At 40.0% G+C, this 15,711-nt stretch overlaps 1 protein-coding gene across 2 annotated transcripts in view; it reads right to left on the reverse strand.

Moving 5' to 3' along the window:
- LOC124254067 (glycine receptor subunit alpha-2-like) overlaps window positions 1-5,110 on the reverse strand; it is a 41,068-nt gene extending 35,958 nt beyond the window's left edge. The window contains exon 1 of one of the 2 annotated variants that reach the window (XM_046687917.1): window positions 4,964-5,110. The gene's annotated coding sequence lies outside the window, so the exon portion shown is untranslated. Of the gene's footprint in view, window positions 1-1,791; window positions 2,283-4,963 lie in introns of those variants that run through there. The other variant, XM_046687919.1, reaches the window with a different exon arrangement.
- Between the last annotated feature and the right edge of the window lie 10,601 nt (window positions 5,111-15,711).

Raw genomic sequence — 15,711 nt, forward strand, 5'->3', positions numbered from 1 at the left:
ACCAAGGAAATTAAATGATTCTCCTTCTATCTTGTTCCATTTGTACAACACAAAGGCCATACCGATGTCATTGGAAAAGGATTTGACAGTTTTCAGTGTAGATTCTCGATTGACAAGTCATCCATGAGGGGAGGTGAATATTAATCTTTATGTATTATTATTAAGCTTTACAGGTGAAGATAAAATGCAGCAGAGACAGGTTTGGTTGTCCAGAGTGTCAGGAGGTCTGTGCTTCAGGTGGAGAACCACACTACAGATCTGCTTGAGGAGATCAGGTGGTACCAAACCAAGGGCACCGAGAACAATGGTGAGCCTGACGACAGTGTACTTGGGATGCAAGCGAGACACTACAAAGGTAAGGTCCTCATATTTATCAAGCTTTTCCTGAATCTTGCTATCCCATTGCTGTCAATAGTGATAGAAAATTCAATATCATAAACAAGTTCATCAAAGATAAGATTTGTTGGGAGGAATATGTCGAGGACTGTATATTGAATTCCTCGAAACAATTCCAAAGCCGTTTAAAAGCATCATTTTCCATGACGCATTGGGCATACCTGTGAGTTGAGCTCGAGTTCAAAGCCACAGGCACTGCGAAGACGGTAAAAGAAATAACGAGCTATGTCATCATATCATTTAAAATATGATGTTCGTTTGTGCAAAGGTGAGGTGAAATGTGGTTTAACGACGTACCTGAGAATTTTTCGCTCATTTGACGACGAGCATGCGTTTGTATGTGTGGCTGCTTGTATGCATACTGCGTATGGGGCAGGACTGGGATCACTTCTGGCCATGGCATTATCTGAGCTGCTGGAGGTGAGCTTAACTACCGTACATCGACACCTGCATGCCTTGCAAATGATAAAGTAGTACACTCCAGTGAACCCCTTTTTTGGCTAAATATTGAGTGTTTTGCCCAGTGAAAGTGATGCCACTTCAGACCATAGCGTAGCCCCTTACAAGTATGTTATGAGGTTCAGTACTACTGAACGACCGCGCCTATCACTGAGTTGCAAAGTGAATCGGATCGATCGCTACAAGTTTGGGTTTGTTGGTACTTGTTCTATAGTCAGCTTATCGGAGACTGTGTACCACTGACGCATGCTACAGTAACTCCTGTCACTACACAATAGCCCGTACACATCGCCAACTCAAACACAAAAATGAATATAATCAAGGAAATCACAATGGTCCACAGAGATTAATTGACCTTCCTTCAAAGTGTCTACATCAGGAATGATACCCGACGCTGAAGTGTGGTGCTACTATAAGTTGTGTTTTGGTGTTACGTTTCATAAACATGAACGTTTTTGCATAGGAAGATGCTTACCGTCTACCTATCTTACTATTAACATTGATATCTCATGATCCCTTACTTTTTCTAAGAGTATATGACCACCACCACCATCATCATCATCATCGTTATTATAAGTATTATTATCAGTGTAGTGTTAATTTGTTACATAAGTGTCTCCTTGATGTTTTTTCACGTTTCCCATTTGATCTTGTCCAGTTTTAAAGTTATACGTTCAAATATATTTGAAATTCTTAAATTATCACCAAATAAGAACTAATCTATTCTATCTTATAATTTTCAAGGCGATCATTATTTCATGTACTTGGCCGAGTTCGACTGTAGATTTCCTGGGCATTATGACTTGACTGCTGGCAACATTATCGATCTCGTCGTCAAGATGTGTCTGCAAAATGTGCATTGGTTTGTGGCGAAGGCTACACACTGTCTAACATTACGCTGAATGAGCATTTACGATACACACGAGATGTACTTACTTTGAGCTCCAGGTAGGTGAGGTGTCACTGTGGGATGGGAAGAGAGACAAAGGATTGAAGCATCACTGTCTTAGCACCTTCTCCCGGTGAGCGAATCAACGAATGTGAAAGAAAATCCATCAGTCGAAATTTCAAGCTGTGATCGATCAGCAAGTCGATCGTTACCATTCTCTAACACTGAGGCCTAATTCCGCTGGAAGGGGCAGATGGTTGTCACGATTTGGCTATAACATATTTTCACGTTTGCCTGAAATTCATCGGCCCCGATGAAGTGTCGTATGGGTTGTGCGCATTAGTATGGACGCCGCACATCCCCATTAAAGAATTGAGTAAAAGAGCCGTCAATTCTGGACACATCATTCAAGAGCTTTCTCGGGAAATGGGAGTCATAAGAAATTTCTCAGCTGCAATCGATCGTGATGTAAACGAGAAATCTGCATGCACTGCATATGCATGGGCAAAGAAACATACATGCGGGTTACACGATCCTGACCGGATGTTACAAATCGGGTGAACGATCAAGCAAAATGCCATGTGCCCATATGAACTGTTTACCATGTCAATGGTTGCATACGATTTGCACACATGCACGCTTGTACAGATGTGAAGAATTATCATTCCGTCAGGTGTTGAGTGAGGTGTTATGCAGGCTGAGGGTTAAGTGCTAGAAGCATGTACTCGAAGCCTGTTTCAAATGGAAAAGTATTGGAAATAAACACATTACAAATATACTGAAAGCAACTGTTTTTCGTAAAATGTCTAGGGCTGTAATGGCCAGACTGTAGGACAAAGTAATTCTGAGTTACCTCAGCTGTGAGTGAGTGAGTGAGGGAGCGAGCGAGTTTTACACCGCTCTCAGAAAAATGCTCTCAGAAATATTCCGGCTATATGGCGGCGGTCTGTAAATGATCGCATCTGGACCAGACAATCCAGTGAGAAACAACATGAGCATCGATCTACACTACATTTGTCATCCATGTCAGCAAGCCTGACCACCCGATCCCGTTATTCGCCTTTTACGATAAGCATGGGTTACTGAAGATCAATTATATAACCCGGATCTTCGCGGCTTTGTTGTTATAAACTGCAGATAACAATTTAATCTGTTATCTGCGAATTATTTCGAAATGTGACAGTTTCAGGAAGGGGGGGATCTGCTTATAAGACTGTATGCGATGGCAATTCAAAGCCTTTTGCGACATGACGTATCTACTTTACAATTGTGCACAGGGTACCTGTCCGAAACCATCTTCAAGACTTTTGACAGTGACTCAAATCTTGGCTTTCATGAGTGCACTGCCATATGGTGTTATCACATATTTGACCCATTTTATTGCCTTTTCTGTGACTGAAAACCATAAACAAGTGCAACAATATGATTTGAAATTATTCATTGATCCTGTGACAACCTCTGTTTTTTAGCTTGGAAGTCACCTCGTAACAGGTTACCGAAGCCTTTGCTAATTTACAATCTGTCGTATCAACATATTTCTTTTCCATTAATTTTTAAGTTTTCTCAAAGGGAAAATATAAACATCATTCAATGAATAATGTGTTCAGTTTGGACAACAACGTTTCGTGAATCATCTCGAGTTCGTTCAGAGAATTTCTTTCTCATTTAAGAAACTCATATTTCTGTATACAAACTTAGATTTAGCGTGTATTAACGCTACCGTTAGTGTGGCAGCTTAGTGTTCCCTAAACTGCCTCCTGATGTATGGTCAGACACAATCTACTTACTGACGGGGTACCCAGGGTTTCAGAATACGGAAGTGTACTTCAGCAAAATGCACTTCATGAGAAAGTCTCTTTGAGCTAAGTTCCCGTTAAAATAAGTTCTGTTAGATTTCGATTTGCATTGACTTATGGATTTAATCTGACCAAGGACCAACATTTAAACAATAACTGCAAAACATGGTCACAAGGGATAAAACCTATCACAGAACAAAGAACCAATAATCAATCAGCTGACACAGTTAATAATGTACGAAGCGGACCTTAGGCAACGAAATACGTTTTTCGTACCAGTAATGTGTTGTATTAGACCATTAGACCATTCGTTCGTAGTAACGTTCTGCAAAATATCACCATTCTTAGTGCATTTATATGTGCTTGAGGAAACATCTGCGGTAAATGACTGAACACCTGCAATGTTCGGATACAGAGCGGTTTAATATACCTCTATTTCTAAATGCGGATGCAGAGACGAGGATACGAAATGATGATGAGAGAACATAACGACCAACCAAGTGAAGTTGACAGACTGTGCTTTTAATGTCAAGCGACATGAATAGTATTGTACGTATGTGTTTCAGCTCGGCGGTAACTGAAAACGGAGGTTGTCATGACGGTTAACCTGATATTCCCAGTGGCCGTAAACAGAGTAATCGTTAATCAAGACCCTAACTGCCGCGTCTAGAGCGTTATCCCAGGACCACTTGATGAATCATTCACATCAGGCAGTGCATCGGGGACAGGGCATAACACTGAGATCTACCAACAACTCTTGAAATGAGGTTAAATTATAAACAGCCCTTTTTCGTAACAGAAAATGGAACTAAGATTACCTTCTAATATGGTTATTCCGCCCTCACCATACACATGGCTGTAAGATGATTACTTCAATAGACAATAGATACAGATCACACAACGACTGAAGAAACATGTATTATTGATCTATTCTAGAAGAGAATAGACAGGAGATAATACAGTCTTGTCTGTCTCTTTAAGCAAAACCATGAGCATCAGCACGGGTAAATAATTACAACTCAATGTGTTTAGTTATTTTGCTGCACGAACAAACACCAGCTGTTGACATACTATGACTGTTTCTATTCCTATTTGCTCACTCTTTCATATTAACGCTGAACAGTGTGAACAACAAGCCTTACTCCCATGAGCAATATCAGCGACAAGTAGAAGTGCCAAAGATGCAAATGCAGGTGCAATACACCTCCATCCTCAACCCATGCCTTCACACCCACCTCATCCTCACAGAACAGAACAACAAAGCATCGCTATATTAGTTCCTTTTCTCAATTCTTTTGTCAGATTTGTTAAGTCTTTTCGTAGCAAAGTATCCCACCGTTTTAGCAATGATGGTATTCAGACACCGAGCAATAGTTAAGCCGTTTCATATAACCCCTTAAAACCGTTTGAGAGTACTACTCACGAGCTGGGATGTGGCGCAAAGTCCTCACGATGGAGAGATGTGGAGTTAATCCGCCGCTGTCTCCAGCCTTCAGATATAAGAATGCGTACTGTCACATTCACGTCCACAGGTGGCGGGCGACTCGGCTTTAATTTGCAACACGCTCTTGCCGACGATCTCCTCGCAAAGCAAGCCAAATCGTTGAATATGCATGAACAAATGCATTCACTAAAATGATTGGCTTTTTCAATTTGATACTAGTCGATAAAGTACTCAAGTATACATGATCAGCAATAGTTAGTAACGACATGTTACATACACTGGAATGCTGTCAGTCAGTAATTTGTGGTCAACAGTTTGGATACTAAGGTCAGTTCACTAACAATGACAAAGTGTCATTAAACTTCAAAGACTTACCCTCGTGGCCTGTTTATCAGAGATGCTACTGGCAACTCTTCCAACTCTGCTTCTTATTTATCAACAAAATATGAGGTAACTGAAACTCAAATAGACTAATGTCAGTGTCAGATAATCAACACCTGCTGTAAGTACTGCGATCGCGATGTCACAGCAAATCGGGTGTAAGTCGTGGAAACCGTACCTGATACGTCACTTGGAACATTCAAATAATCCATACTTCTGATCCTATGTACTCTTTTTTTCAACTGTAACTTGTCATACACAATCTTGTTTAAAATATCTCCATGCTCATTGTACCAAATTTGCATGCATGTTTGTGACCTGGATGTGCAGGTATGTGATATTAGCAAATGGCCATCGTAAAAACTCGTTCGCTAACTGTGTAATGTTGAATCTATGTTACAATCTAATGTGCTACAATGCGCTGTGTCTGTGGGGATTCAAAATAGAAGGCTTCCATTGCTATGCTTGATATGTCAACGAACAGCAGGAAACGCGATTTAATCAATAAGGTTTCGGGATCATCACATGGTTATATGTAATGAGAGAAATCAAAGGTTTAATTATTACAAGCTGACATATGCAACCAGGCACATATTTGGTTGTAGCCTTGACACACTACTGCGTATGTACAAAGACTCTCCACAAATAAGGAATCAATATTTGTATCAGATCCAAGGTATTGCAGGTACAGTTAAATCGAGATCCCACCGCTTATTTGAAAGTGTGAATAGGAACATAATTACTAAAAGAATGGGGTATCTCGCCTTCTCCACCTAACTACGTTCGTAGTTTCGGTCATAGCAGTGGAGTTTCTCTCTGAGTGTGTCACATTGTTGTACATGTGAAAAATAGTGGCTGTGAGGTTTATGTTATGTTTGTTTAAGAAATCATTTATCATAGTGTGATATTTAAATTCAACATATATATAAATTTCATATATATATGAAAGCTGGAGTATTAAAACTAACTTCTTTGTATTTTCGTAATTTGAGTACATCACAATGGCAATTAAGACATGTTTTATTTATAACCAATCCCCTGGTGCGTCACAGAAGTCACAACCATTTGCTGTTGTATTGCGTGTGGAAACATTCGCTGTCAAGTGGACGGAACTTGCAACAATTTCAGCTAACAGTCGTTGACAAGATTAATCGGAGTGCTAACCGCTCATACATTCTCCTATTTCTGTGGGGCGGTGGGGTAGCCTAGTGGTTATAGCGTTGGCTCGTCACGCCGAGGACCCGGGTTCGAATCCCCACATGGGTACATTGTGTGAAGCCCATTTCTGGTGTTCCCCGCCGTAATGTTGCTGGAATACTGCTAAAAGCGGCGTATGACCAAACTCACTCACTCCTATTTATGTGAAACCTTTTCACTGATTATGTTCTATGAGCCGAATGACCTACATATCAATAACGGTTTCATTCAAACTCGGTTGCAATACATTTCTGGCTCATCCATGTGTTACTGAAGACCAAAGACCATAGTTTACTTGTGATCATAGCGTGATCAAAGCATGTGTACTGTAACAATATCTAACGGGATTTACTGAACAACATCAGTAAAACATTACATTCACAATCAAAGTAAAAGCTTGAGACTGAGTGTGACCTTTTCGAGCGTCCGGGACGGCAACACAGCGTATCCTTATGGACAGGAATATCTGCATTCTTACCGGAGGCCGTTGCTATTGGTAAAATAGAATACACTGCGTGACGTTCTCCGCATCTGATTGAATCTGTCAAGTCTGCGGACCCATCGATGATCACACAGTGTGCAGTCGATCCTTGATTGTCTGTGCTGACAACCTACCTCTGAACAACCCTCTGCTGGTTGAGTTTGTGGCCACACATCTGTTGTGGAGATGACATAACCTGATCTGTACGTCATCATGGTGTGACGTCACACGATCTGCAACGTTGCCGTCTGTTGGACACTGATGCTCAGAATGATTTGTGAGTCGCGGCATTAACGCATTTTAAAATTAAACTTGTCTATGTGTTTTTGGTTTTTGTGTGTGTTTGTTTTGGCAACGTCTGTGAGCTTGTATTCCAATGCAGTCGCGATTGCTAATGTGATCACGTGACTCGCTACACACGATTTGCTTTGTCTCTGAAAAGAGATATACTCTATGTTTAAAGTTGAGACCAGTAGAGACTGATTGTTCCTTTTTAATTAGCAATTGTTACTGTTCAATACTGTTTTTAATTTTATCTTTTGAAAGTAGAGCATCATGTTATCCAGTGAGATTTCCAGCGTAATTTCATACTCACCGATATGCGGCTCATCCCTTTCATTCCTTCTTATGGTCGCTTCAGTGTAAGTTTCGAAACACAAGACTCAAGTTATACTTGCGATTGTAAAGTCCAAAAAATGATGGGCAAGGTTTTCTGCTTGAGACAACCCACGTCTACGCTAATAGGTTTGACATGAAATACTGATTATATAATATTGAGAGCTATTTTGCCCCTCACGCCAAGTGGGATATGTTTCGGCTGATAATCAAGACTGGTTATTCTCCCTACAGCTTTATGCATATTGAAATGTGACTGAGATCACAGAGAATGTAATTAAAGTATCAGAATTGTTGGAAGCATCTAGTCACGTTACCGACATTGTAAAAAATACGTCTGTTTAGCCACGAAATGTTACAATGCATGAGAAACTCCTGGCTCAGTAGCAAAGTGTCATTATTACTAAAAACGTTTTTGTTGAACAAACACTTATAATTGAATGACATCAATGTTCCTATGTCTTAAAACAGAACGAAGTGTGCAGACATAGTACAATCATTTTGAAGTCGTTGTGATAGTAATAACGGAATTGCAATGCAAGCTGTACATCAGCTAACAACTAATACAACATCTTTCCCTTTTGCAAGAAATTACAATATCCATATGATCGGCGACTGTTGATCTACTATTGATATAACTTCAAGCGTTGGAACTAAAAGTACATTAATCTCCCAATTACTCAGTAGTGCCCCATTTACATTTGTTAGTAAATCCCAATAGTAGGTTGTTCAACCTTGTCTGCTTCATTTTTTGCGATAATATGCACAATTTACCACAAATGATTCCTGTGAATGTCTGTGCGGGGCTCGTAATGACTTATCTGGAAAGTGTAATTAGTTCTATGTCTAGTCCCTTGATAATGCACAGGACTTCTGTCGACTGTTATCAACATTTTATACTGGTAATTGTATCAGCTGGTTCAGTAAATTATATTGGGTACAAACATCTATTGCCAGCATACCTAAAGGTTCAGATACGCTTTAATAACCTCATTATACTAAGTCTGCCTTCAATTAGTACCGAGTACTCTTTCCCTCAATACTGTCCTATGTCCCCATACCGTAATGTGATCTGCATTTGTTTTACCTCCAATGTTGCTCAATCATATCCATGCTTCCCCTATACCATTCAGCCCTCAGAACAACTTTACGTAACACTGTCAAGAAGCGTAAATGTTTTATCATTACTCTCCTCTTCAGTTCTCTCCAGTAGTCCGTATGATATCTTCCAATTCTTTTACCTCCCCATTCTGTATAGACACCTGCACTGTTACCCCCGCGTTCTGTTTAGACACCTGCACTGTTACCTCCCCCATTCCGATTAGATATTTACATTGTAACCTTCCTATTTTGTTTAGACATCTGCAATGTTACCTCCCCATTCTGTATAGACATCTGCACTGTTACCTCCCCAGTCTGTCTAGATATTTACACTGTTACCGCCCCATTCTGTCTAGACATCTGCACTGTCACCTCCCCATTCTGTATAAACATCTGTTCTGTTACCTCCCCGTTCTGTATAGACATCTGCACTGTTACCTCCCCAGTCTGTCTAGATATTTACACTGTTACCTTCCCATTCTGTATAGACATCTGCACTGTTACCTCCCCATTCTGTATAGACATCTGCACTGTTACCTCCACATTCAGTATAAACATCTGCACTGTTACCTCCCCAGTCTGTCTAGATATTTACACTGTTACCTCCCCATTCTGTATAGACATCTGCACTGTTACCTCCCCATTCTGTATAGACATCTGCACTGTTACCTCCCCATTCTGTATAGACATCTGCACTGTTACCTCCCCAGTCTGTCTAGATATTTACACTCTTACCTCCCCATTCTGTAAAGACATCTGCACTGTTACCTCCCCATTCTGATGAGAAGTCTGCACTGTTACCTTCCCATTCTGTCTAGATATTTACACTGTTACCGCCCCATTCTGTCTAGATATTTACACTGTTACCTTCCCACTCTGTCTAGATATTTACACTGTTACCTCCCCATTCTGTATAGACATCTGCACTGTTACCTCCCCATTCAGTATAAACATCTGCACTGTTACCTTCCCAGTCTGTCTAGATATTTACACTGTTACCGCCCCATTCTGTATAGACATCTGCACTGTTACCTCCCCATTCTTAATAAACATCTGCACTGTTACCTTCCCAGTCTGTCTAGATATTTACACTGTTACCGCCCCATTCTGTTTTAGACATCTGCACTGTTACCTTCCCATTCTGTCTAGATATTTACACTGTTACCGCCCCATTCTGTCTAGATATTTACACTGTTACCTTCCCATTCTGTATAGACATCTGCACTGTTACCTCCCAATTCTTTATAAACATCTGCACTGTTACCTTCCCATTCTGTTTAGACATCTGCACTGTTACCGCCCCATTCTGTCTAGATATTTACACTGTTACCGCCCCATTCTGTTTAGACATCTGCACTGTTACCGCCCCATTCTGTCTAGATATTTACACTGTTACCTTCCCATTCTGTCTAGATATTTACACTGTTACCTTCCCAGTCTGTCTAGATATTTACACTGTTACCGCCCCATTCTGTCTAGATATTTACACTGTTACCTTCCCATTCTGTATAGACATCTGCACTGTTACCTCCCAATTCTTTATAAACATCTGCACTATTACCTTCCCATTCTGTTTAGACATCTGCACTGTTACCGCCCCATTCCGTCTAGATATTTACACTGTTACCGCCCCATTCTGTTTAGACATCTGCACTGTTACCTTCCCATTCTGTCTAGATATTTACACTGTTACCTTCCCATTCTGTCTAGATACTTACACTGTTACCTTCCCATTCTGTCCAGATATTTACACTGTTACCGCCCCATTGTGTTTAGACATCTGCACTGTTACCGACCCATTCTGTCTAGATATTTACACTGTTACCGCCCCATTCTGATTAGATGTCTGCACAGTTAGATTCCAATTCTGTTTAGACATCTGCACTGTTACCGCCCCTTTCTGTCTAGATATTTACACTGTTACATTCCCATTCTGTATAGATATTTACACTGTTACCGCCCGATTGTGTTTAGACATCTGCACTGTTACCGCCCCATTCTGTCTAGATATTTACACTGTTACCGCCCCATTCTATCTAGATATTTACACTGTTACCGCCCCATTGTATTTAGACATCTGCACTGTTACCGCCCCATTCTGTCTAGATATTTACACTGTTACCGCCCCATTCTGATTAGATGTCTGCACAGTTAGATTCCAATTCTGTTTAGACATCTGCACTGTTACCGCCCCATTCTGTCTAGATATTTACACTGTTACCTTCCCATTCTGTCTAGATATTTACGATGTTACCGCCCCATTGTGTTTAGACATCTGCACTGTTACCGCCCCATTCTGTCTAGATATTTACACTGTTACCGCCCCATTCTGATTAGATTTCTGCACAGTTAGATTCCAATTCTGTTTAAACATCTGCACTGTTACCGCCCCATTCTGTCTAGATATTTACACTGTTACCGCCCGATTGTGTTTAGACATCTGCACTGTTACCGCCCCATTCTGTCCAGATATTTACACTGTTACCTTCCCATTCTATCTAGATATTTACACTGTTACCGCCCCATTGTGTTTAGACATCTGCACTGTTACCGACCCATTCTGTCTAGATATTTACACTGTTACCGCCCCATTCTGATTAAATGTCTGCACAGTTAGATTCCAATTCTGTTTAGACATGTGCACTGTTACCGCCCCATTCTGTCTAGATATTTACACTGTTACCTTCCCATTCTGTCTAGATATTTACAATGTTACCGCCCACTTGTGTTTAGACATCTGCACTGTTACCGCCCCATTCTGTCTAGATATTTACACTGTTACCGCCCCATTCTGTCTAGATATTTACACTGTTACCGCCCCATTCTGATTAGATGTCTGCACAGTTAGATTCCAATTCTGTTTAGACATCTGCACTGTTACCGCCCCATTCTGTCTAGATATTTACACTGTTACCGCCCCATTCTGATTAGATGTCTGCACAGTTAGATTCCAATTCTGTTTAGACATCTGCACTGTTACCGCCCCATTCTGTCTAGATATTTACACTGTTACCTTCCCATTCTGATTAGATGTCTGCACAGTTAGATTCTAGTTCTGTTTAGACATTGGCATTGCTACCTTCCCAATCTGTTGAGATATCGGCCCTGACCAGGTCGACGATGGCAACCCATAATACTGAAATGTAAAACATTCATTTTGGAAACTATATTGAGACGAATGTCTATGCTATGCTATTGTCTACTTACTTCCAACTGAAACTATCTCAGATGGAAATCTTGAAACGATGTCATGTTTTCTTCCCGTTTGTATATTTTATGTTTTAGGTGTGACTGTTAGTGCCCTTTTGCCAACATAGAATGTAATTCAGACATCGAGCTTATGATACAGTCACGAACTTATAATTAGTAGATGCGGGAGTGTTATGATCTGAACAACGCACATCATGCTACCCATTTCTGAATAAAATTACTACTTGAAGCGAGACAAGTTATTCTTCTGTTAAATGTGCAAAGTGTAGACTGAAGCTTAAGATCATCAAACATTGTTGCTTGTGATGTCTTTTAGCCAAGAACTTGCCCTACATTTGTTAACTATATAGAATATAATCTAATGTGTTAATTCAATACCATTTAGTGTGTGCAGTGATGTTCAGTTTAATTATTTCTGCCGGTACAGTTGTACATGTACTTCATTGCTAAAAAAAGCTTATTTGTCCTGACCAAAAACTACCAGATAATTTAATTAAACAAAATAACGTAAACGAAACTGACAATATTACATTTAAATATTCCTATCACAATATCATCATGTATCCAAGAGAAATTCTCACGGTCTATCCCTGTAACAGCATTTTTGTCACACAATAACTTGCTAACTGTATCCACCTGTGACTAACCATAATTATCGATGATAAACATATATACATACATACATACATACATACAAATACTTATATAGCGCCAATATCCGTAATCCGTTCAAAGGCGCTCTGGCTCTAAGATGGTCAAGATATCACATATAGTTCAAATGCTTCACCAAAGAGACATGTCTTCAGATTTGATTTAAAAACAGCTAAATCTGGTTGTGTTCTGAGGTGAGATGGAAGATTGTTCCAGAGATGAGGCCCAGCCGTCTCAAGTGACCTGTCACCATATGTTTTTGTCCTAGTCACAGGAATTGTCAAAAGACACTGGTCATTTGATCGGAGAGAACGTACAGCAGTATAACGGTGGAACAGATCACAAAGGTACTGAGGAGCTAGACCATGTAAACTTTTAAAAACAAGGAGTAGAGTTTTATATTTTATGCGGTAGTGGACGGGAAGCCAATGAAGTGAGTGAAGAACAGGAGTAATGTGGTCCGATTTCTTCGACAGAGAGACCACTCTGGCTGCAGTATTCTGCACCTTCTGAAGCTTGTGTATAAGATTGTTTGGGAGGCCAGCAAGAAGCGCATTACAGTAGTCAAGACGAGATGTTACATATGCCTGAACAAGAGATGCTGTAGTCTTGACGTCCAGGTATCGTCGAATCATGCCGATGTTACGAATGTGGTAGTACGCCTTTCGACAGATGTTATTGATGTGTGACTCCATGGACAGTGAAGAATCAAAAATAACTCCCAAGTTTCGCACCTCATGGTTTGGCTGAATCTCACACTGACCGATGCTGAATTTAGGAAGAGAGATACTGGGTTGGAGACGCTTAGGGTGGAAAACTATGAGTTCAGTTTTATCATCATTCAGTTTGAGGTAGTGTGACGACATCCAGATTTTGTTGCAGCTAACACACTCTTCAATGGTGAGAAATGAAGACACAGCTGATGAGGAAAGTAAGGGTTTGAATGATATGTAAATTTGAGTGTCGTCAGCATATACATGCAGTCCAAGGTTGAAGGATCTGACGATATCACCTAGAGGAGAAGTATAAATAGTGAAAAGTAGAGGTCCAAGAACCGATCCCTGAGGCACGCCATAAGCAAGATCCTTAGGACTGGAGATGTGACCATCAATGATCACCGACTGATGTCTACCTGCTATGTAGGACTCAAACCACTGAAGAGCAGTTCCTCTAATACCCATCCTGGTCTCAAGTGTATGCATCAGAATAGTATGGTCGATAGTATCGAAGGCACTACTCAAATCAAGTAGAACCAATACTGCAGCACCATCTTTGTCTATATATCTAATGAAACAATGTTTATCCAATAAAACTGAATAAACAAGTAGTTCCGAGGCAAAACCTTCCACAATATGATATTATTATCAATGTCTAACATATGTTTATTCATGTGAGTTTTAACTTTTTAACGACGTATGTGCTTTGCAGCTACATTGTGCCTTGTATTCAGTAGCGGGGGTTGTCCTTCGGCATATACATGTAAAAATAGAACGCTGCGGAATAGTTTAGGCTTAACACAGGGACATTTGTCTGTAAAATTATGGCGTTTTAATCATACATTATTTGGGAGTTTCTTCTCCGGTTATATGAGCACCATAGCAGGGGTAAGTGAGTGAGTATGGTTTTACGCCGCTTCGAGGACACCAGAAATGGGATTCACACATTGTATCCATGTGGGGGCACCAAAGTAGGAAGTGAGAATGAAAATCGTATTGAAAATTGCATATTACTAAACACCAGATATTGATTAGAAGTTTCGTGAATGATTTGTTTAAATACGTGTTGTTTTGTAAATGTAAAATTGAACTTGCAAAATGTCAGTCTGTGATATTAATGAAACGGAATATGTACATCATAATGTTCATGATAATGCCCCGCTGAGCTGCCCTACACAAGCACGTTACTGTTTCTCACATACCGCTTTGAATGACTTTTTCATTACGAGTGTTTCTTTTATATGGGAATTGTCAACTGTGTCTTTGTTAATCAGATCTGTATTCATCTAGCCTTTGGTTGGACCAGGCTGATATTTCCCATATTGAGAAGCACGAGTGAAGAATTCTACTCGTCATTGTCACATTACTATTTCCTCTTACAATATATAAATCCATCAAAAGATAACATCAGACAGTTTTCGTTTGTATTGATTCGTGTGTAGTGATACATGTTTTCCACTGCCGTGTGAACCAAATTAAACAACCCGTTAACTCTTTTTGGGCAAATTGAAAAGTTCCTCGCATAAATGATTGAGTTAAATGATAAATCGGCAGTATCGTGTGTATATGGGTTAACATGTGCTATTCGAATTGATAATATAGGATGGACGAGTATAACACGTATAAATGTGTCAAGAACAAAACTGTTATCAGTTGTTATAATGTGCCTTCACGGGGCGTTTTGCGACGAACACCACAAACCTAAATGACTTGAACAATGAACATTGCTTTTGAAAATGTCGTTTCAAATATTTGTAAGTATACATCAAATTTACATGAGTCCACCCTCATTAGTCCATTTTAGATAATTGATAAAACAATTTATTGTATATTTGACCCATGCAGATTCATTGCCAGGCAGTTGTGAAGTGAAGCTGAAAAGATTGACAGAGACATTGTCACGCTGTCACCCTAACAAAACCAAGCAAACACCAAAACTACGATATATGTGTTTGTTACACGTTAGCGTTAATCACAGTGTTACATGTACAGGCGAGGCTGGGGATCAAGGTTTCCACTGCTTGATGAGCAATTATATCCAATGAAGTCTTCACTCTTAACTTTTCTTAACATTTCATCACAAGATGACGTTTGCCAGAACTGAAATATTATACATTTAATTGTGGGTGGGTTAACTGAATGCATGTAATTCAGGAATAAAATGTATATATTGTTTAAGGACTTACACACTTACATTTATCTTTGCACCTTGACGTGAATACTTGCACTGGATGTTTGGCAGATCAGTCCATAATGAATGGTTTGGAAATCAAAGCGAAATGAACGGCACGGCCGCATCAGATGGGGAAAATGATCATATAAAAGCATTCAGATCTTCTGAGCAGAGCACATAAGTGTAGGGTTATTCTTGTACA

Source organism: Haliotis rubra, unplaced genomic scaffold (genome assembly GCF_003918875.1).
Source record: "Haliotis rubra isolate DU_JTF1 unplaced genomic scaffold, ASM391887v1 Scf561, whole genome shotgun sequence".
NCBI lineage: Eukaryota > Metazoa > Mollusca > Gastropoda > Lepetellida > Haliotidae > Haliotis > Haliotis rubra.